Source organism: Oratosquilla oratoria, chromosome 23 (genome assembly GCF_046742065.1).
Source record: "Oratosquilla oratoria isolate Oo_2021 chromosome 23, ASM4674206v1, whole genome shotgun sequence".
Classification (NCBI taxonomy): Eukaryota; Metazoa; Arthropoda; class Malacostraca; order Stomatopoda; family Squillidae; genus Oratosquilla; species Oratosquilla oratoria.
The window spans coordinates 12,343,933-12,368,932 of record NC_134799.1 but is presented as its reverse complement, the minus strand read 5'-3'; the positions used below and the strand labels follow the sequence as shown (position 1 = coordinate 12,368,932).

At 45.2% G+C, this 25,000-nt stretch overlaps 1 protein-coding gene across 9 annotated transcripts in view; it reads right to left on the bottom strand.

Moving 5' to 3' along the window:
* The window catches only part of LOC143037966 (uncharacterized), a 181,220-nt gene that overhangs the window by 75,724 nt on the left and 80,496 nt on the right, over nt 1–25,000 (bottom strand). The window lies entirely within an intron of this gene.

Sequence of the window (25,000 nt, the reverse complement as noted above, 5' to 3'; positions counted from 1 at the left end):
AAAAGTGTTGCTAAAAAGAGACAGGCTTATGAAAAATATAAGTGCTCGGGTGCATCTAATGACTATGAAAATTATGTATCAATACAAAGAGATTTAAAAAAGACAATAAGAAAAAGAAAACGACAATACGAAATGAACATCGCTGATAAATGCAAAGAGAATCCAAAAGAATTCTATAGTTACATTAGAGATAAAAAGGTTGTTAGGAATCACATTGGTCCACTATTATCTGCTGACGGTCAACTTGAATATTCAAATGAAGGAATGTGTAATAACTTAAACAATTATTTTAGCTCGGTATTCGTAAACGAAACACCTAACGTTACTCCCATATTCAAAAAAGGTGACAAAAAGAAACCAAATAACTATAGGCCTATAAGTTTGACTTCAATTGTAGGAAAAATAATGGAAACTATCATCAGAGATGCTATCGAACATCATTTAGAAAGTAACCGTTTGATAAATGATAGTCAGCATGGTTTCAGACGGAAACGTTCTTGCGTGACTAACTCACTCGAATTCTACAACACAGTTATCTCGAATTATGACAAAAGAAACAATATAGATTTAATATATCTAGACTTTGCAAAAACTTTTGATACCGTCCCACACGAAAGACTACTTACTAAATTAGTTTACACGGAATAAGTGGTAGCCTATTAAGTTGGAATAGTAATTAGTTGAATGGTCGAAAACAGAGAGTGGTTTTAAATGGAAAAACTTCTGGATGGAAAAATGTTACAAGTGGAGTTCCTCAGGGTTCCGTTCTTGGGCCACTTCTATTCATAGTATATATAAATGATATAGACCATGGACTAAAATCTACTGTTTCCAAATTTGCTGATGATACAAAACTGTGCGGAATGGCAAATGATCACTTTAACCAATTAGATATTCAAGAAGATTTAGATAAATTACAGCAATGGTCTGAAAAGTGGCTAATGAAATTTAACACAAGTAAATGCAAGGTAATGCACATAGGTAAAAATAACAGTAAGTACGATTACAAGTTATTTGGAAATTCGTTAACAAAAGTGGATAGTGAAAAAGATCTCGGCGTAATTATCAGTAACGACCTCAAATCATTCAAGCAGTGTATTTCAGCCTCTGAGAAAGCAAATAAGATTCTAGGACTGATTCCGCGATCTTTTGATTTCAAAAGTCCAAATCGTTAGTTCGTCCACATTTGCAATATGCTGTTTCCGTATGGTCACCGGATCTCATTAAAGACATTGACAGACTGGAAAAAGTACAACAGCGAGCCACAAAACTGATTCCAAATATCAAAAATAAACTATACGAAAATCGACTAAAACATATGAATCTGTTTTCCCTAAAAAAGCGTAGACTCAGAGGTGACTTGATACAGGTCTTTAAAATTCTAAAGGGAATTGACATCAAAAGTGACAAAATTTTCACATTGAATGAGAATCAGACAAGAAAAAACAACAGTCTCAAACTGTCCGGAAATAGATTCAATTTGGAAGTAGGTAGAAACAACTTTGACAACCGTGTAGTTAATGAATGGAATAAACTTCCTGCACAGGTAGTGCAATGTAGTTCAGTTCGAAGCTTTAAGAATCATTTAGATAAATACCTAAGCAATATGCTGTAATGATTATGATCTATTTTATATTATTTGTTTTTGTTTTGTTATCATTTGTCGGTTTGATTTTCATTTATTATTAGTTATATGTCAATCTATTATTATTTACTATTTATCTGTTTGTTTATTATTTAACTATACCTATGTATTTATTTATGTATTTTATTTGTTATTTACATTATTATAGTTTTTATTTATTATTTTATTATTTTTTCTTTCGCGTCCGACCTAGATATGGACCAAAAGGTCTCCTGTCGGCATGCTCCGCCTTTGTAATCCTTTGTAAAAGGGTGAGGGCCAGAGCGGTCTGAGGGTGGGAGGTGGGGGTGGGGGTAGGGGTGGGGTGCTGAACTGGAGAGAGGGGTATTAGGATCGGGTGAGGGGGGGTTTATTGGGACAGGGTTTAGGGGTATTTGCATTAGGTAGGATTGAGGGTACTGGGCTACGGGTTGGGTTCCTGGAGTGGGATGTTTGTGGTATTTGGGATGGGCTTATTAGGAATGAGAGTACTGCGGGTGGGGGAATGGGGCTGGGGGAATGGGGCTGGGAGTATTGGGGGTGGGGGAATGGGGATGGGGGTATTGGGAAGTAAGAAGTAGTAGTATCACACAGTACCAGATAGATAAATATATGAATAAATGAAAATAGATCAATAAATATATGAATGAATAAATAGATAGATAAATACACAGGTAAATAAATATATGAATAGATACACAGATAAATAAATACATGAATAAATAAAGAAATGAATGAATAAATACATAAATAGTTAAATGAATATATTAATAGATAGATAAATGAATACATGAATAAACAGATTAGATCAAGAAATAGATACATGAGATAAATACTCGTAAATAGATACATAATATTAAAAACACAAATAGATAGATGAAAGATGAATACATTAATGAATGAATAAATAATTTGGCGTTGCTTGCGACCGAATCTGCAGAGCCGATGAAGGCACTTCTGTGATCTGTCCAAACACTTTTCGCCGCCGGCCACAAACCAATCACCCACCACTGGCCGGGAGGAGGAGCCGCCGACGCGGACGCCGCCGCCGCCGCGCTGAGTGAGTGAGTGAGTGAGTGAGTGAGTGAGTGAGAGGGCGCGCGCATTGTGGCCGAGCGCAGACTCCCTCGCGTCTTGAGAGGAAGGCTAAAGGCGTAATCACCCACTGGGGGGGGGGTGCTACTTTTTCCTCCGACTGCTGTTGGAACAGAGTTGCAGCCCCCCGCAGCTTTCGGGAAGTGATCTGATATGCAGCTGGAGGAAACTGATTCTCCTCCAGCATATCCTCAAATGACATTCTATATATTTTTGTCGAGATAACAAACTAGTTTGCCATAGGCATTTTAAGGCGGAAACAGTTCCAGTGGTGGTGGGTCGTACCGCCGGTGAATCGGAGGCTGGAGGAAAAATATCTCGGTGTGATGATCCTTTAAGTCACAAGTCGACGACTTAACTTGTTGATGTCTGTCTGTCGCCAGACGTTTTTATTCAAACGAGACACGATTGCTCGTGGAGGCATAGAGGCATGAGCGACTCTTGAATGGTCCTCAACGCCCCCCGACCCCCGACCCCGCCGTCATCGTCGTCGTCGTCGTTGTTGTTGTTATAATAAGTATTACTGTTACCATCATTATTATTGTTATTGTTTGTATTACCATTGTCTTTATTATTATTTTATTACTATTATTATTATTATTACTATTATAGGCCTACAAACTATCATCCAATACGTTATGACTTACTCTCTGAATTTTGGTCTGATTACGGGCGGGGGAACAAGAATACCGTCAGCATATCATCAGATTCCTTCCCGAAAGCTGCAAATCAGCTGACCCGGAGGGAAGAGGAGAGATCGCCCTGTGCGGTAAAAGGCCTTTAGCAAGCCTCTTGTCCTTCCTGCTGCCTTCCTGCCTTCCTTCCTTCCTTCCTTCCTTCCTTCCTTCCTTCCTTCCTTCATGTGGCAGGCCCCGTTCCGTTGTCGTGACAAGGCCGGGGATCCCCTCGAGCGGGAGCAGACCCGTGTGAGCGAGCGGGAACAGCACGAGGTCGTTAAACCAATGTAGAGCATGTCTGACCTGACGTTTGGCCCACAGATGCGGTGATGATAACCAGCTGCCTGCTTAACCCAGTAGATAAGAACCGGTTTACCAACGGAGTGGTTAACGAATGGAAGAGACTTAGTGGCCATGCAGCAGCAGCAGTAGTAGTGGTGAGAGCGCTGAAACTATGGGTTGTTTTGAGAGGAGATTAAGGAATAGGGATGATAGGTGGTAATGAACATGGAACTGCCTAGCGTAGGCCTTAGGGTCTCTTGTAGTCTCCTCCATTTTTATGTTCTCCCCTCCAACACCGTGGCGTCCTTTACGTATTTCGTTCTGGGTAAAGACAAACGCTATTCACACTAACGGTTTGAACCGCGTGAAAACCGCGGCAGTACCGCGAAGTCAAGGAAAACTGTGCGGTTGTGTGTGAACGCCTTCATTGACCTATATCATAATTTTAACCGCGGCGGTTGAAACCTCCTGTGTGAGGAGGGCCTTATGCACCTCAGAGGGCGGCACCCCACAGTCAAGGTCTTTCCAGATGGTCGAGATGACCCCCCCCCCCGTGGGTGGCACAGAGGAACCCTCAACAACCTTATCTTGATGACTAGAAGAATATATGATTGATGGAGACTGCAAGAGACCGTAAGACCTACACTAGACAGTTCCATGTCCCTTGGCACCTGTCATCCCCATCCATAACGTTGTCTCACCTTCCCTTAAAACAACCCATTATCATTTCAGCGCTCACTAACTACATGGTCACTAAGTCTAATAACAGAAGAACATAAGAATGAAGGAAGCCTACACTAGGCAGTTCCATGCCCATGACAGTGTGCCATCCATCCCTATCCACGAAACTACCTGATCCTCTCTTGAAACAGCGCTCACTACGAGTACATGGTTGTTACTAAGTCTATTTCAATCGTTAACCATTCTATTGGTAAACCAGTTCTTGGAGAAACTGTATTGCAACGTGGCATGATAGGCTTCACTCCGTTTGCAAATGTCAGTATCATGGCGAGTGTTTTTTTTTTCTGGCCTCCCTCACACCCAAAAGGGTTATTGTAAAAAATAAAAGTAATAATGCTTAATTAGTAGAGTGAAAATTTTATTGTTTTCCTCAAACTTTCTCTCAACGATTTAACCTGTATCCACCTAACCAGGTGGCATAGATTTGTTGTTCCTTTGCTGTTTCTTTGTTGTTGATTATGTTATCACGAAGAAATTTCATTCCCTTATGGCTGCTGTTGGGGGGTGAGGGGGTGATGATCTGGTAATGTGCTGGCTAGGTCATCATATTGAAACATCATGGAAGGACTCGTGGTAATGGATTTAAAATGGACAAACTCAGGCTTAAGGAGGAAATAATCAAGAACTGGTTTACCAACAGAGTGGTTAACAAATGGATTAAACTTAGTACCCATGTACTAGTGAGCGCTGAAACGATGGGCTGTTTTAATCGAACACTGCGAAGAATTCGTCTAATAAAAAAAAACGAGAGAGGAAGACTGGGTGAGAGCGAATCTTTCTCACAAATAGAAAAAAAAATCCTTTGACACAAATGATTGCAGTACTTGTATCGTAAATATGAAGTAAAGAAACAGACAAAAAAAATACTTGTGATAAAAGGGTAGTCGTCTCTGTACTGTGGGTAACATCGACCTCACGTAAGCAAACCTAACGTGTTCCTTTACACCAATCAGGGTCACGATAGGGGTCGGGGAGAGGGGTTGCTGTCGCTTTCTCTCATTCTGCATCACGATTGATATTGCCCTCAACGAAACGATGGGCACAATCGTGATGTACTACTAGTCACCGTCTACCAATACATAATGACATAATCCCTTTAATTCATTAACTCTGACAGCCCGTCAGATACGCAACAGACAATAACAGCTTTGAGCCCTCATCTGGGTGAATGACTTACACACATACACTTATACGGTCCCGACCTCTCCCCCTCATCATTGTGTGGACACCGCCACCTAGTACTCCCCCTCCCCCCCCCAATGCACATTATGTTCTCAAAGTAGACTAGTTCGGAAAATAACACAAATTGTTGTCAGCTTATCTCTATATCACTGTTAACACAAACCAATTATTATCATTATTACGATTGCCATTGTCATTATTATTATCATTATTATTATTTCTATTATTTTACTATTGTTATTATTGTTACTATTATTATTACTATTATTATTACTAGTATTACTAATATATTGCTATCATATTATTGCTATTATCATTCTCTTATCATTATTGTCATTATTATCATTAATACTGTTATCATTACACACACACAAGCATTATAAGGAGAAAGAAGAAAGTATATAAAGGCAGGGCCTTATTAGGCAAGACGACCATTACATGATAAAACGTGTCTAATAATACGAAAATAAAACAAGAATTGCAATTATAGAAGTAATCGTGGAAATTAATTTATAGTATTGATATTCAGTGTATTACAACTTTCTCTCTCTAATATATATATATATATATATATATGTATATATATATATATATATATATATAATATATATATATATATAGTATGAAAGACAAATGAGTGAAAAGGTGGTGAGCTAAACACAGAGAACAGTTGGAGTTCTATTCACTGACGTTTCGTCCTTACCAGGACATTCTCAATGTACATACAATTTCAGAAAACGAACAGCTTATACATTTCATCCTTACAGTGTTCCTCTCCCTCTGGCTGCTTCCATAGCCTCATCCATTCTCTATACATCTCAGGTGACTCCGAACACGCCGCTTCTCCCCTCCGTGTCTTAATCCTCCACCTTCTCCATATATATATATATATATATATATATATATATATATATATATATATATTATATATATATATATTATATATATATATATATATATATATATATATATATATATTTCAACCACATTGATTTTTCACTTTAATTACATGTCATCACGATCAAGACTGGCAAGCTCGACGGAAACATATACGGAAACTGATACGTAGTGAAGCCAAGGACTCGAACCCCTTTCCACCCTCCGTTCTCCTCCTCACCTCCTCATTTCTCACGCTATCCAGCCTAGTAACCCCTATCATACTTCTCAGACACCTCATCGCAAACACATTCAAACTCCTCTCCTCCTCTCTTATGTTCCACGTTTCTGCCCCATACAGTGCTCTCGACACAATCACTCCTTCATACAATCTCTTCTTAGCATCCATTCCCAAATGTCTATTTCTCATTACAATTTTTAATCCACCAAGGCACTTACTCGTTTCTCTCAATCTACATTCTACCTCCACCCCCACTCCTCCCTTCCCTGCCACTTTCGCGCCCAAGTATCTAAAAATATCCACTTACTCCAGTCTCTCTCCCTTAGTACTCACCGGAATTAATGATAGAAAAAAAATTGCGAAGGCCCTTTGACTCGGCCAAGGGAACCTATGTGGGAGCTAAGAGGAGCCCTCCCTCCCTCCCCATTAGTAAATCCCTCGTTAATTCTGTGAAGAAACAGGAAGAGAAAGTTCCTGTTGGCGAAAAGGATAAGATGAAATGACCCACTTTCGCCTCGCTCGGACAAATAATACCGTCTGTAAGAAAAAGGAAGAAAAAGGAAGAAAAAGAGGGAAAATAATAAGAACAAGGAAGAAGAAAAAGGAAGAAAAAGGAAAGGAAAAAGAATAAATTAAGAAAAAGGAAGAAAAAATGAAGAAAAAGAAAAATGAAGACAAAGGATGACAAAAGAGGAAAAAGAAGAAAAAAGAAGAGAAAGGAAGAAAAAGCAAAAGGAAAAATTAAGAAAAAATAAAGAAAAAGGGAAGAAGAATACATAGAAGAAGAAGAAGAAGAAGGGAAACCTGTAATGGGTGCCGTGGGCTCGGAACTGACGAGTGTATGTACTTGATGAAGTGGAACCCTTTTATTGTTCCCGGGAGTCAGCCACCCGTGAGAGGAGCGCAAGCGACGTCTGGGACTGAAATCTGAAATCTGATTGGCCAAAGAGGAAGCCCTGAAGAGATAAACGGCGGAGGAGCCCCCTTCTCCTCCCCCCCCCCCCGACTGCTGCGCCCCTCCCTCCCACTACGAACACATGTTGTATCATTCTTACGATTGGTCCTGAGTGTGTGCCCCGACAGCCCGTGGTACCGCCTGGACGTGTGTCCTATGACCAACTCCACCCCTTGGTGCAGTTACAACTTCACCAGCCGTCGGTTAAACATGTAAACATAGTTGTTAACTTAATGTGACCTTGGTTGGGTTACCGCCCCTAACAACAACAAAACTGGACTTGAATGTCTCACCAGCGGGGAAAGGGGAAGGGGGTAAGGTGGGAGGGGGAGGGGAAGACAGGTAAGGGAAGATAGGGGGTGGGCTTAAAAAAAAAGGGTAATAACTTGTGGGGCGAATAACAGGGTTCCTGTCAAACACAGTTTCGGATGTCAGGAGTCCAACCGACACGTGGTGACACGAAGGGATAACGCAGGTCGCGGCAAATGGTGAGAATTGGTGCATCTGTTGACTTTGGGTTGCATTGCGCGCGCGCGCCGTTAGGTTAGGTCCTACAATACAAAGGAGGATCGCCTCACTATGGTGGGTAGCAAACATCATGGTGGTGGTGATGAAGGATGTGATGGTGGAAGTGGTGGTAGTTGTACTGGTGGTGTAAGTGGTGGTGGTGGTGGTGGAAGTGATGATAGTGGTGGAGGATGTGAGATGGTTGTGGTGGTAGTGGTAGTGGTGGAGAAGGATATGGTAGTGGTTGTAGTGGTTGTGGTGGAACTGGTGGTGGCGGAGGAAGAGGTGGTGGTGGAGGTGGAAGTGGAGGTGGAGGTGGAGGATATGGTGAGTAAAGGAGGATATGAGGGCGGGGGAGGTGGACTAGACGCACGCTGGGGGAGGAGAGGAGGAGGAGGAGAAGGAGGAGGGAGTGAATGAGAACGTTGCCACCAAACGTTGTGTGGACTGGAAGAGGAAATCCACTTCAAGTAGTCCACGTCGATAAAGTGGTTTAGACGCTCCTCAATAACGAAATAACAACTTTGAGGCATTCGACCGTAGCCAACTTGACCAGTTTCAAAGGTAAGAGTAATAATATTACAACTTATTTTTTATGTATCCTTAGAAATGTGTTTTAGGGTAAGAAAGCATGATATGTTGAAGAACGACTTGCCAACATTTCGAGTTACGAACGGCCGTTCAGAACGTAACTCTTTTGTAAATGTGGCGGCACTCTAGGACAGGGTGCTACTTGCTTTTGCTACATCGCTGGAATGGAAACGACTTCGGTTACAATATTCTGGTGTCCTGTAAGAACACCTCAACAATTCTGTGTCTGACATTTGTATTTTAGGTTTATTAACTTCTCTTAGTTGTTCGCCATTCAGCTTCTCACTACAATATGACACAAAAAGAGTCATTTGACAAATTTGGAAATTTGAAAATCCCAAGATGGTCATCGAGGTCGGTCACTTGTACTCAAACGAAGTAGCAAAAGCAAGTAACATGCTACCGAGAAATGCCTAGTGTGCCGCCAGCCTGTACACAGGTTTGCACCCTGCCCAGGCAGGCAGGCAGGCAGGCAGGCAGGCAGGCAGGCAGGCAGGGCATCTTGTTTCGCAGCCAATCAGGAAGCGAGAGTGACAAGAAGGAGAGCGAGCGGGGGGGGGGGGAATTGGCGAGAAGAGTCGTCGAGGAACTGATAAAAGGGTGACTTCCCATTTCGCCAAATTGTATTTCACAAAATTATCCTTTGCCAAATTACCCTTCGCCAAATGACACTCCGCCAATTTGCGCTTCGCCCAATTATGTTTTGCCAAACTGCATTTCGCCAAACTCTCTTTGGTAAGGTAATCACCATCCTCCCATAGATTAGGTTAGGTTACGTTGTCACAAGGGTTAAGTTAGACTATGGCAGGGCTAGCTTTGGTTAGGTACACTTTGGCAAAATGCAATTTGGCAAAATTGGCTAAATGGGAACGGTTCGATGAAAGTGGTACGGAGCATATTCAGGGGACGACCCCTCGATGCAGGATTAGAGAGGATAATTATAGTTTCTTTTTCGAAACACTTAGTGATAGAAACATTATGAAAATGTATATAGATCATTGCCGCCGCATCCTGAAAGACGCAATGAACCAACTAGAAGAAATTGGATATCTCGATTAAGACGCACTGTGTCATATGAATTCAAAAAAATTAGCCATGACAGGATTGATTGAAGTAAACATGCTGAATTCCCCGTCCTACCTGCGGAACCCTCGATCAGTTTCCGCCCCCCCCCCAACTCAAGGGGGTTCGCGGACCCCCCCTGGCTGAGAAACACTGGACTTTAGGGGGAGGATAACGGGGTGGTGGGGGTGGCATAGGGAAAAAGAGATGTGGGATTTGGAAGGCTGAGTGTGTTGGGTCGTGTCGGATGTACTGTACACATCATGCATGTCGGCAGTTTCGGGCGAGCGTTGTTCCCCAAGCGGAACAATTACATAAGCGCAGCTTTGGAGTTGTTGTTTTTTTCTTCTTCTTCTTTTTGCGTGGGATGGGTATCCTGTACGCGGAGCGGAACGACAAAGACAAGACTACACTTTCTTTTCAATATACTGTCACTGCTGCATGTATAAAAGCACATGAGTACGCACACAAATATACGCGCGCACGCACGCACACACACACACACACACACACACACACACACACACACACACACACACACACACACACACACACACACACACACACACACACACACACACACACACACACACACACACACACACACACACACGGCTTCTTGGTGTAGTGGATAGCATCGCGGCTTATCACTAGCGAGGTCCAGAATTTGAGCCACGCTCTCGGCGTGGAGAGGTTTCACTGATGCTACAAGTTGTTACTGTTTCCATTGAAGAAGGATTTATTGTGAAAAGTCACCTATATGCTCTATAGCAATCCACCTCTCCAACAATTTTTTGATATGTTTGTCAGTAAGGATAGGTTAGGATAGGATATGATAGGTTAGGATAGGTTAGGTTAGGTCAGGTCAGGTTAGGTTAGCCTTTATTAACACTCCCAGATCTTTTTCCTCCTTCGCTTTGCAATTGTCTCACTTCCCACCGAGTAATTTATCGATTGTATTTTTGAGTCATTTTCCATTTCCAATACTTTGCACTTCTTCCCGACTTAAAAAATGTCCACTCTCGGCTCCAGGTACATATGTTATCCAAATCTTTTTGCAACGACCAACAGTCCTGTTCGTCTCTCTCTCTCTCTTCTCGTGATCTTGGCACCGTGTGTGAACGTGTTAATGTAACTTGTATGTATTTTTCATCGCGTCATCTACGACATGAGTGTTTATCAACTTTTCAAGTTTTGTGGACACTTTACATCGACTTATATATTCACGGGACCCCTTGACACGGGATTAGAATTGTTGATAAAAGGTTTTTTTTCACAGGGATTTGTGCTTATTATCAGATTGCTTTCACTATACAAACGTAATACAAAAAAATAATAAATCCGTGTATATTTACGAAATGGAAAATAAAGTAATATCTTGAATTCCCCGTCCTACGGACCCCTCGGCAGGACTCTACGTCCCCATTGCTAGGTGCCCGCGGACCCAATCTTGAGGAATTCTACGCATATATGGGGCATCGCAGAAGCTAGTCCTGATTCTTGGGGAACTCCACTAGTCACTGCCCTACATCTGTCAGTGTGTGTGTGTGTGTGTGTGTGTGTGTGTGTGTGTGTGTGTGTGTGTGTGTGTGTGTGTGTGTGTGTGTGTGTGTGTGTGTGTGTGTGTGTGTGTGTGTGTGTTGTTTAACAAAGATTTGTCATAAAAAAGAACATGGCTATCTGGCCAGTCAAGACGAGATGAAGGAAAATAATAATAATAATGATGATGACATCATTAATAATGATGACAATGATAATAATAGCAATAGTAAAACGAGATTGGGTGGCTGTTATTTCCATAAGCAAATCAGGCTCAGACGATGTGACGTGTCTCAATGGCCAATGGCCAATCCATTGCAGACGTGTTCTTCATATTCTTTGACGACCCTCCCCCCCCCCTCCCGAGCGAACACGTGGCTTCACGCCTGACGATAAGTCGACTTCCAATCGGATTACCTAAAGATCAATGGTCTGCTGTAGCGTCGTGCATGGAGGAGAGCCCCCCCCCCCTAGCTGGGGGCGCACATCGCAGGGTCAGGATCAAGATTTCTTCTCTTGTGGGGAATATCACAATGCGTCGCAACACCATCCTCCCTCCCTCCCTCCCCCCCCCTCTCTCTCTCTCTCTCTCTCTCTCTCTCTCTCTCTCTCTCTCTCTCTCTCTCTCTTTCTCTCTCTTTTCGGGAACCCGCAGAAAGTCGCTCACGGGCAGCGGCATAATGTGCGGGGAGGGGGGTGGGGGGGTGGCGCTGAGAGGGTGAATTAAGGGTTAGGGACAGGATTAGGACCAGAATGGGGTTAGAATAAAGGTTAAAGGTGGGATATGAATTAGGGTTAGGATTGAAATTAGGACTGAAGAGAGGGAGGTGGTGCTGGGTGAGGTCCTATTTCTAAAAGTATCAAGATTGGGGCGATGATTGACCACGTCAGATGGGAAATGATTGGTACTAACGCACGAATACCAACACACAAGACATTTTGGAGACTCTTCAGACCCGGCGGCGGCGGCGGCGGCGGCGGCGGCGGCGGCGGCGGCGGCCATCCTGCACCGTCCCCTGGGTTCACATCCCACGGAACACCCACACGTCATTACGTGTGCAGTGCAGCTGGGTTTCAAACTCGCGGGAGGCCTTGTAGTCGCTCTGGCTGCTGACAGATGGCATCAAGAGATACCTATCAAAATTTTTCCAAGTCATACCATATTCTAATTTGTAAGAAATCTTCATTAACGTTGATGAATATCTGATTTCTTTGAATTAAGATCTTCATTGATTATTCATTCTTCCCTTCGTGTAAATGTGTGAAATACACTAAAATTCTTATCCCAAGAACTAAATAAACCACGAAACGTCAGACACATACATACTGTGATCATTCACGTCATCGACCACCGGATGAGAAAACCACAGTTACGTCAATGAACTTTGTAAGCCATCTGAACTGCACTTTTTCCATTTTGCCAAGGATTTTTATCAATGAAATTACCGAATAGTTGGTTCGTAATTCTTAGACTGAATGGAATATATATATATATATATTCAATGACGGGAATGTTCCTGCATAATCTTCTTTGCCTGATGCATATATGATAGTAGAGCGTAATTGTTTTCTAGCTCTGGGACTGTTACTGCAAATTGGATGATTGTGGGGGGTCCAATCAAGAACATAAGTTATCTAATATATATATATTAGTGTAAACAAGTGAATTCCAGTTGGATTCTACGCAACTGCTGGCGTAGGCTCCTCGCCTATTTACTCCACCAACAAGCAAGGATAATCTTTTGATTCGAATGGTGATATACTATTCTGAATGAATGAACAAAGGACAAATCAACTCATTGATACGCAGATTCTAAATCAATGAATAAATAGGTCACAAATGAATTAATGAATATACGGATAAATGAAATAAACGAAACTTGAACAGCGACATGACGTCACTTGACGTCACGTCGCTCTTCATCCAAACTGCTCTTCATCACCTCGGTTCTTTGGCCACTGTGACGCACTTGACGGGTCTTGATTCCGGTGGACCCCAAACTATTCTATCCACGAAACCGAGGCCAGTGCCAAGGGCATCCAAGAAAACGAAGAAGGCGCGAAAGAGCTTCAAGCCAGGAGGCGAGGCGAGGCGAGGCGAGGCGAGGCGAGCAGCTGCGCCCTCGCTGTTTGTCCCATTGAGAAGGACGAAGGATGTAAAAGGTCAGGGCAAAGGAGGAGGAGGAGGAGGAGGATCGACTACCTGCGGAGCGGACCGTTTGAACCGCGATGGACAACCGAGGACCCGGCAGGTCGAAGGGACCTCCTCCTCTCCTCCCCCTCCTCTTCCTCTTCCTCCTCCTCCTCCTCCTCCTCCTCGTCTTCCTCCTCCTCAGTTCCTCACTGAAGGCGTATCACACTAGGCTATTTTTCCTCCGACTGTCAGAGCAGATTTGCAGACCACAGTTTTTGGGAAGGGGGAAGGAGTCTGATATGCAGCTGCTGGGGAGGAAAATACTTTTCCACCCCAGCAGCAGCAGCAGCACAGTATCAAACGACATTCTATGTCAACTGGTGAGAAAACGAAATAGTTTGCCAGATTAATGGTGATTTTACGGCGGAAAAAGTTCTGGAGGTGGGCGGTACCTACCGCAGATTCATCGGCGGTTGGGGGGGGGGGGAATAGCCCAGTGTGATAACGCCTTAACGAAGGCACAGTTTCCCGAAACGGTCGTGACCTTTGATTAAGGTCTAGTGACGCCGCCGCCGCCGCCTCGGAGGCCGAGAACGGACTCGTCATCTTATGCACGAGGAGGATGAGGAGGAGGAGGCTGTCTCGCAAGGACGCATTTTGGCGCGCTTGCAGACACAGACACAGAAACGCACCACGACACGAACACAGACATACACACACTTAGACATACACACACTTAGACAGACACATACGCACCCACAGCCGTGCGCAAACACACACACACACACACACACACACACGAATTTGTGGCTGTGTATGATGAATCAGAGAGTAAGAGACGGGACCCAACGAGCGTTGCTCCTCCCCTGTATACTACAATTAGGTACATGCACACACGTACGTACACACATACCTGCACGCACACACACGTACACAGGCAGACACGCGCACTTGCAAATGACACACACATACGGACGGACGTGAGCTCACGGGTACAACCCTGTGCATTCAAGCACACTGCTGGACCTTAAGCACACCCACCCACCCATGTTTGTCAAAAGGTCTAGTCAACAAAGGAGACAGGCACGTCTTCCCGATCCACTCTTTGTGGACGGACCGACCGGGTTTTGTCATGATCCTATACCGTCCAGTACGGCGCTTTGGGAGCTTTATTCGGGCGAGACGCTGTCCGATTCTAATCAGCATGGAGAAACCTCAACTTGATTGGGCCCAAAACTATCTTATACGACGCCTCATTTTTTTACTTTCAGCAGATACTTGTTCTCGGAATGATTTCTTTATTCTTAAACAACAGTTTTTAAGCAGATGACTTCACGCCTCCCCCCCACCCACCCACCTGTATCCTCCTCACGCCTCCCTAGGGGGAGGGGGAGGAGCCCCTAGTTTGGGAACCACTGCCCTAGGTAGTCAAGAATGGACACTCATATCTTCAGACATAACAAGGCGGGAGGACTTGCGGACAAACAAGGGTGCCTGTCTCGGCCAAGGGCAAGTGTCAGCTCCCGTCTTGCTCTCCCTCTGCTGGCACTGGCCCATCTACGTACAGTCGCCTCCACTTGTAAACGCCACAATGATTCATGCCTTCCTTGGAGGTGTGGGAGGACTTAGTAACCATCAAGTAGTGAGCGCTGAAACAATGGGTTGTTTTAAGAGAAAATTAGATAGTTTTATGGATAGGGATGATGGGCGGCTATGGACATGAAAGTGTAGGCCTTAGGGTCTCTTGCAGTCTCCTTCAACCTTGTGTTCTCTTGTTCTATGGTCACCGTCAAGACTTGCAAAGAACATCGCAGAGGAAACTTGTCAGTGTAGGGTTTACAGATTTGGCTATATGTACGCCACTGTCAAAGAAGGTTAATATATCAAGTGGACTCTTCCTCTTGTATAACAGGATTCATTTCTGGGTACTACAGTGGCCAGCGTATTCCACGAGGAAGCTGTAACGATCGTATTTCTTTCCGTCGAACATTTACGACATTCGCAAGTAAATGACGATGTGGTAAAAAGACTCGTTTACATCGCAAATACAGGATGTCCCTTAGGCACGTTTCACACGTATCGACTTTCCGCCGTGCGCCGTCCACGACACGACGTCGTGCTGTCCAATAATCATGGGTGTCTGCGGACGCTTTCACATGCGGTCATGGTCGTGACATGTGAAAGCGTCCATAGACATCCATGGTTATTTGAGAGCACGACGTCGTGTCGTCGACAAGGCACGGCGAAAAGTCGACTCGTGTGAAACGAGCCTTAGGTGTCTCGTATCTTGGTTTTTGATTGAGTACATCTTCTCCTCCTTTAGCAAACCTCAGAAAGAGAAGTCAAGAGAGCAAAGGCCTACTGAGCGAGAAGAGAGTGGCAAGACAAATCCACAGGATTATGTCAGTTAGTTATAGATAGTTACATGGGGGGGGGAAGACAGATAGATAGATAGGTAGATATTTCCTGTGTGTGTCTATGCCCCCGGAAATCACACATTCGAGAGTCTCGTCAAATGTTGTGAATTTGAAAAGCTGCAAGGCGACTTCGCCAATGGTATTCTAGACTTCCTCAAATCTACAATTGAACAATGACGCAAAGGTCATTTAACATTTGGAGATTCGAAAAATGAAAAAAATGAAAACGATTTCTACTCCAGCGAACTCCCTTGAGTCTGTGACTGACAGGAGTTTTAGAGACGCCCTCTATACGACCCAAAAATGACCGTCTTATCGTCTCACAGCCATTTGAGGTCGATATTATATTAAGTTTACTCTGGCTGCCGCCAGGTGATTTTATTCAATTGGGGGACAGTTCCCCACACGTTCAAAGTTAACTTTTTTCTTTCTCTTCTCCGCAGATGCCCCCCACTTAGGCAGGTCCTACTATTGTTCTATATTATTGACGGTGTAGGGGTGGGCGGCACTCAAGAGGCACATGTGTTTGGCCTGTAGTACCATTTGATGACTTGAATGTATTGTGTCATTCTTCAGTACCATTCCTACGCCGTCAGTGATATTGTACAATATGGAATATTGCGCAATACTATTGATCGTATAGAGCCCGCTTTATATTCTCCCATTCCTCCTTTTCCAAATGTATAGTGAGTAGTTTTCACTTCTTATTCCCATTCTCCTTTTTGATTGACCGTTTCCCCTAAGTGCCCTTCCCTCCTCCCTCTCCGCGTGCGTGCGTGCGAGCGTCAGATGGTGTGGCGGCCTCATCGGAAGCACGCTGGTCTCGCATTCGCTTAGTTTGTGGGTTCGAATCCCGCACTCCTCTCCGATTCCCAACAGTGACTGTCACCTGTTCCAACAGTCCCTAAAGCGCATGCACATAGGACAACGGTGAGACGGCTTTGGCCGCAACTACTCAGCGCCTCCTGGCGTATTAGGCTTCTCACCTTCTTCACTTCGTCTGTCCCCATACTGTAGCTGTTACTTTTATTTCTTAGTTGTATCTATTTATCTACTTATCGATTTATTGTTATTTTTCTTATTTATTTTTTTACGTTTTTCCCTCAACTCTGTCTCCTTCCCTCATTTCTGTGTTGCCCTGGGTCCGCCCTTGCCTCAGGGCGTTCGTCGAGAGCGCCCACTGGCAAGGAGGACGAATGGCCAGGGTCTCGTCGTCCTCCTCCTCCTCCTCCTCCTCCTCCTCCTCCTCCTCCTCCTCCTCCTCCTCCTCCTCCTCCTCCTCCTCCGCCGCCGCCGCCGCCGCCGCCGCCGCCGCCGCCGCCGCCGCCGCCGCGCCAAGAGGAAGGAATGAAACTGGACAAACAAGAAGTAAATCAAGTCAGATAACCAATAAAGGATTTTTAGGGGTTAAAAGAGGATACACGTTGGAGAAGATATGATTATCAATGGAGAGCATACACCGAGAGGCGCGTCGCATCACTCCCATATGGACGCCATTCCTGAGTAAGTCCATATGCAGCCGCCCTTCCCATTCCAAACAGGTCTTGCCAGGATCGGTAAGCTTGTCCTGGCCAGGGGCGTCCCCATCGTCTCTTACAGCGAGGGCTGCTCTCTCCTTTTTTTCTTTTCAAGGAGACAGCCCTGTGATCATCATCATCATCATCAGAGAAGCTTGTCCGTAGAGCCGAAATTGACGTCGTTCGCGAATGACATTTGCACCGCACGGATGACGCAGCTTCACTCCCGCGCCTTTCCGACAACTTCGTGTTGTCGTTGCAGACGACAGCCGCCTTTTGATCGTCCAATTTACTCCGACCTCAATCGGAGAGAGTGACTCTCATCTATCGGTGAATCGACAACCGTCATCTAAACAGCAATCAAAATCAACTGGCCTTTCGAAGGATCAGCCATGTACAAATGCTTAAAGTGTTCTGTCCAGCGACCTCTCGACCCTCCAGTGTCTGACACTAATTGTCCATCACCCGTTCGGACAGTGCCCACCTGAGTCACACATTTAAAAAGCGGTGTTTGTTTCGTCAGGGCTCAGTAAGGAAGCCCTCAACATCTTCAACGACTCCCCTGACAGATCTTTCCTTATTACTTTTCAAGAGATCTCAAATCCGCCATTTGAGTGTTCCGTATTTGTCCAGGTTCCCCCCCAGACAATATGGCAGTACGATTCAGTTTTATTTTCTCCAGTGGAGTGGCCCCCAATCTTTTGTAAGGTTTGGGCCACTCCAGTCGTAAAAAATGAACGTAATAACTAAAAACAAAAAACAATAATGCACACACGTTTTTTCCAGATAAATACAAGTTGATATAATAAAAAAAAATATCTCTCTTTGGTGAACCCTTGATGACGCCAAGACAGTGTTCCGAGGGCGCCACGGTGCTCGCGAGCTACAGTTTGGGGACCACTGCTCCAGTATCTTACGCTACGCCACGCCGCTCTTTGACCATTCCTAATGCGAGACAAATTGAGCTCTTGTTCCTATACTAAACAAAGCACTCATTCTTGGATTTAAACACATTCTCGCAAAGTAGATAACGTTTCATTACACGAAGTTCCCTTGCATTCTTCGCTTGACTTGGATGAAAGTAATGACTGAAACTCTGTGTGTGTGTGTGTGTGTGTGTGTGTGTGTGTGTGTGTGTGTGTGTGTGTGTGTGTGTGTGTGTGTGTGTGTGTGTGTGTGTGTGTGTGTGTGAGCACGCGCGCGCGCCAAAGGCCTTTCTTTTGGGAAAGAAGTAAGAAGGCAGCGAGGCCCCGTTTGCCCTGTGAGCGCCTTCCTTGGGTCAAAAGCGAGACCCCGAGGACCTCAATAAAGGTCAGAATGTCCTAAAAAGGTTACGACTGGCAATCCTGTAAATTAGCCCAACCTCCACGTCAACTTCCACCTCCCCTTTTTCTCCTTCCTCTGCTTTCTCCTCCTCTCCCATCCTCACCACTTCCTCCTCCTCCTCCTCCTCCACTTCCTCCTCACCCAGCTCCACCACCTCATCCTCATCCTCCTCATCTGCACCATCTTCATCATAAACCTCAACTTTATCATCACCATCACCGTGTTCACATTCCTCGGGGACAGGGGGGGGGGGGAGTCATTCTGTTATATGTGGAGTCCGACAAGGTTCCTGGGTTGGTCTGCCGCCTCTTCATGATTTACATCGAAGTCAGGTGATGCCAATCTAAGAAATAAATCATAGGATTTGCTGTTCTAGAATCCCCGTCAGAGTCTTACGCACCCTCCCTACAAGTGGAAAAAATGACGCCAGAGACCATGGGTGGGCAACCCCTTGGCACGCGTGCCAAACCTGCATGGCGCACTAACGACCGTTTTTCTTCCGGTACGCGAAACCCAGAGCTCATCTTAATATAGAAAAAAAATCTCTAAATATTTTGTATGCCCACAAGCTGCACTCAACGGCGGATTGGTGCTCCAGGTGGTGAGAGGAGGAGGGAGCCCCCACCCTCCCACCCTCCCCCCACTCTCGTATGTGGTAGGACTCCGAAGACACGCGAAAAAAAGAAATGTTGCATCAAAGATTTGCCCGATTTTGGCACCCACGCTGAGAAAGGTTGCCCGCCGCCTGACCTGGGCGCACAGAAACGGTGGGCCTCTAACCTACATACCGTAGAGCCACCCATCTTGCTCTGACTGCTGTCAGTCTCGAAGACGATTAAAAAAGATAGATATCGCCACTTTGTCTATTCATCAGCGCCTCCTTCGGCACCGAGGTAACGCTCACCCAGTGAAGCGAAATCAACCCTTGAAAGCAGTCTGTCTTTCCCAAACTAGGGGGCGCCTCCCCTCCCCCCAGGAGGCGTGAGGAGTATACAATGGGGGAGGGGGGCGTGAAGTAATCTCCTCAAAAATCTTTGTTTGATAAGAGTAATGAAATCATCGCAAGAACAAGTATCTGCCGTAACGACATACGTGCAAAGAATCTAATGCTATTACTCGCCCCAACCCGTTTTCCATTAAGGAATTAAAAAAGAAAATATTCTCACGTGAGTACAAAAAAAGGTGGGATGAGGGGGCCGCGCGGGTCTGCTGGAAAGGAAAACGGGGCGTCACAGACGGAAGAAGAAGATAGTGTGGGAAGCGCTGTGCTGCTTTAAAGACTTCATTCTGGCGAATTCATTCAGGTGGGAGGACCATTGGATTCGTCAGGAGGCTCTCTCTCTCTCTCTCTCTCTCTCTCTCTCTCTCTCTCTCTCTCTCTCTCTCTCTCTCTCTCTCTCTCTCTCTCTCTCTCTCTCTCTCTCTCTCTCTCTCTCTCTCCAAGTGGCGTCGCTTAAAGATTCTATTCTGGTTACTACCAGACTCTTTTATTCAGCTCGATACGTGTGGAACGAGTCTTATATCGTAACGTCATGTAACGTACTCGAAGAGAATGTTTATTCTATCTTCCGCCAGGTGATTTTATCCAACCGTGGGAACACACACACACACACACACAAACACACACACACACACACACACACACACACACACACACACACACACACACACACACACACACACACCCTATGTAGTGTGTTCAAATCGCCGCCTGGTCTTGGCCGGAAGCCAACTGGTGGATGAAATGTCCGCCAAGATCAAGATCCCTCCTCCAAAGAGGAAATACTCAAGATGATCCTGGAGACCTCGCTTGGCCGGGGATCGGGTCAATTGACGCATAAAATTAAGAGAGAGAGAGAGAGAGAGAGAGAGAGAGAGAGAGAGAGAGAGAGAGAGAGAGAGAGAGAGAGAGAGAGAGAGAGAGAGAGAAACAGTCACACAGACAGACAGACAGACGCAAAGAAAGACAGACATACAGACAGAGGCATAAAGGCAGAAAGAGAAAAAGAAAGAGATCACACAGGACGCATCGCATACGCACACGATTCACAGAGACTGGGAGACAGTTAAGAAGAGAAAAAAAATCTGTGAGTTTTACAGACTAAGAAAATGTGTTAAGAGGAAAAAGAGGAACCATTAATGGACCGCCGCTCTCTGAAAGCAATTCATTCCGAGCAACAGAGGCGCCTGACGGGGTAAGCACGCGCGCGTGCGCGCACACACACACACACACACACACACACACACACACACACACACACACACACACACACACACACACACACACACACACACACACACACACACACACACACACACACAACGGCATAGTGGTAGCGTTCGCAACCGCTAATCCTGCGGTCCGAGTTCGAATCCCGCCCAGGACTGAAATGATTTTAGTATCGCTGCGCTGGAAGCCGGCACTCCAATTCTCGTGTGTGTGAGAGTGTGTGTGTGATGTGTGTGTGTGTGTGTGTGTGTGTGTGTGTGTGTGTGTGTGTGTGCGTGTGTGAGTGTATGCGTGTGTGTACCTGTGTGTGCCTGTTTGTGCGTGCGTGTGCGTGCGTGTGCCTGTGTGTGCGTGCGTGCGCGTGCGTGTGCCTGTGTGTGCGTGCGTGTGCGTGTGTGTGCACGTGTGTGCACGTGTGTGTGTGTGTGTGCGTGTGTGTGTGCATGTTTATATGTGTGGATGTGTATGTGTGTGCATGCGTATGTGTGTGCATGTGTATGTGTATGTATATGTATGTGTATGTGTGTGTGTATATGTGTGTGTGTGTGTGAGAGAGAGAGAGAGAGAGAGAGAGAGAGAGAGAGAGAGAGAGAGAGAGAGAGAGAGAGAGAGAGAGAGAGAGAGAGAGAGAGAGAGAGAGAGAGAGAGAGAGAGACAGAGAGAGTGATTGAGTGTATTACAAACCACGATTAATATGCTGACAGCATTTGTCTCCCACGACTGGGAACCGACCCCGGATCCTCTCTATCATGTCGTCGCCGACGGGTAATGAATTGTTCAACCCCACTTGATAATTCCCTATTACATGGAGACCCGGTGCCCGGGTGAAGTGGCTGCTATATTCGTCACCCTAATCTTGACTCATGTAGGGTGGGGGTGAGGGTGAGGTAGGGAGCTCAAACGATCCACGTTCCCTTCTTGTCCTTGGCGAGAAATAAATCCACAAAGAACAACGAGTTATTGAACTTAATGTACACAACACTGTACGCATTCACTCCTCTGCCAGACGTTCTTAACCAGTGGTTCCCAGACTAAGGGTCACGCTCCTTCCCCACCCACTCCCCCACTCTCCAGGGAGGCGTGAGGAGGATACAAAGGGGGGGGGGGCGTGAAGTCATCTACTAAAAAATCATTGTTTAGTAAGAATGACTAAGTAATTCCAAGAAAAAATATCTACCGTTACATACGTCCAAAATAGAATTACATTAGTCACCCGAACCCGTTTTCTATTAAGACAAATGGAAAATATATCAATAGGAAAAAAGATAAGTTTATATAGATACAAAAAAATATGGGGGGGAGGGGGCGGGTTTGCTGGAAGCAAACAGTGGGCGCCGATTAGACCGTTTGGGAACCACTCTTGCGATGGATGCAACGTTGCATTGTCTCCTCAAGACGATGTAGCTGGCCAGGGAACTTTGCTGGGATCTTCGGCAAGGGCGGGACCACTAATTATGGGTAACGCAGTGGTACAGCTGAGTGTGTAATTAGAGGCACCAGTTCTTGTTATCTGGTACTTCACGCATCAAGGATGACAGATGCATTATGGGAAGGCTACTGGTCGGACGTAAGTGCGGTTAGACTACTTTATGAATGGTGTTGGCTGGCTGGCATGGTTTCAGAATGGTTTCAGAGAGAAGAGGAACTAGTTCTACCGCAGGAGTTCTCGACCCTTTTTCCGTTACGCGCGCTCCCCAAGAGTCCTCAGACCATCGACCCGTATACCAATTAACCCGACACAGAATATACAATGGTAATGTATTAAGACTAATTAAATATACAATGGCACCGCAATGGATATCAAATGGTTCAAACTGTAATGATTTTATTCATCAGTTAAGCATTAACATGAAAAACAATGTACCTTTTTCCCTGCAGATTTAAATGTTTAAGTCATGGTGCGCTTATCTTCTAAGTGGCCCCCTGGAAACCGTCCCGAGAACCACTGGGCTAGAAGTCACTCTTACTCGTTCAGGCCGGTTGGCCTTACTATGGCAGTGGTCCTCAGGCTGGGTGCCGTCACAAGAATTCATTAAGGGGTCCATGGCCTACTCTTACAAGTATCAAACATTTTTATATCATGTGAGGAATCTGAAGAAGGGAAAAAAATCCTTCACTCTGTCCTGGCAGATGTATAAAAGGGTTTCTCTTCATCAATATTATATTATTATCTTTGTTATTTTACCTATTTGGCCGGGTGGGATTCGGGAGAAAAATGAAGCGGGGGGAGGGGGGGGGAAGCCACACGAATGTTGAGGGTTCACGAAGGGGCCGGTCGGGCGGGAATGGAGTGAGAAAAAGGTTGAGTTAAACCGCCGTCCTACAGCGATTGATTTGATTTTGGGTTGTGCTGGGGCAAGGAGCAGAGGCAGGGGTGGGATAAAGCAGATTTTTGATCGGCTGGGAACTTTTCTTTTCGTCCCGAAAACGAAAAAATATATAAAAAGAATATTACTGGATCGAACTGGTCTACATGTAGGGTCAAGACAGCTTAACTTCACGTTTCATTACATTATCCCTGGATGACAGCTGTCCATGAAATACGACAAAACTTGACTGTATGGGATGCTAGTGTAGTTCTTCTCCAGCTACCTGCCTCTTGAAGCTGGCCTTGTTCAATGACGAAAAGAAGCTCGACAATTAGGGAGCCTTTCGCACGTCGCTCCCTTTAGGGGCTGTGTGTGTGGGGGGGGGGGGCAAGGAGTTGGCCAGGGGGAAAGGGGACCTCGACCTCTGCCGGACGACGACGGCAAGGAAGCGTAATGATCTTCAGTTACAAGAAAAGAAAAAAATACCTCCAGGGATTGACACGAGACTACTGTACAAGGGTCTTGAGCATAATATCCGGATTTTCTGCAGGCGTCATAGATAGAGGGAGGGAAGGAGGGAGGGAGGGAGGGGGGAGTGAGGGATCGTGAATGAGAGTGGAGTGGGTGGGGATGAAATGGGTGGGAGTGGAATTACCTTATGATTTTGGCTACCTCCTTTGTAAGGGGGAAAAAGTCCTTGGTATATGTATATATGTATGCATGTACGTATGTATCACAGAGAAGTTTGCAGAAGTGATATGGCAGAGGTTGGCGCGATCGTGCAAGTCATGGAATGGTATGAAAAAAGGCCTTTGTTCAGCAGTGGACTCAGGATGGTTGATTGACTGATATATTGATCATAATAAATATGGAGTTATGGATGACTTCTATATAAAAAGCACCTTCCTTGTCTCCTCATATAACTCCCATGCAGGGTGCCTGCTTGTAGTGCCCTGCAAGAGGGACGTCAAATGGAATCATCTCCCCACCGTTGACCTTCAAATCCCGTCCACACCCTCGCCTCCATTTGGAAGTGTAGCTCTGAGGGCTGTATGGGATTTGGTTTTAGCTCGACCGATGTACAAGTAAAACAATATTCAAACAATGCATACATATATTACACACACACACACACACACACACACACACACACACACACACACACACACACACACACACACACACACACACATACACACACACATAAATTTCTACATTTGAATCTTACCCCCATTTTTCGACATGATTTTACAATTAGTTTACGATTCCAGCTACGATCTACGGATATAACATTTGAAAAGTGACAAAGATAATGATAGAGACAAGTTCAATGAATGTAGAGAGCGGGATGGTGAGGTGAATGAAGGAAAAGAAGATGGGAAGAAGTCAATTTGGGTAAGAGAGCGAAAGTTGAAGTTGAAAAGTTCAAGTGATAAATATTATGAAGAACGGAAGTGGAAATGGGCAAGGAAATGAATCACAAAGGATGGCAGGAGATGGAGCGAGTGTGATACTCACTGGACGCCGAGAGATGAGAAGCATGCAAGAGGAATCACCAGATAGGGGAAGAGACGAGATAGGAAAGTTTCCAAGAGTGAGGTGACAGTCCATGGCGTAGTCGTATGACTAATACAAGAGTTTGGAGGAGGCCTTTGTACAGTAGTGTACTACGAATAGCTGCTTGATTGATATATA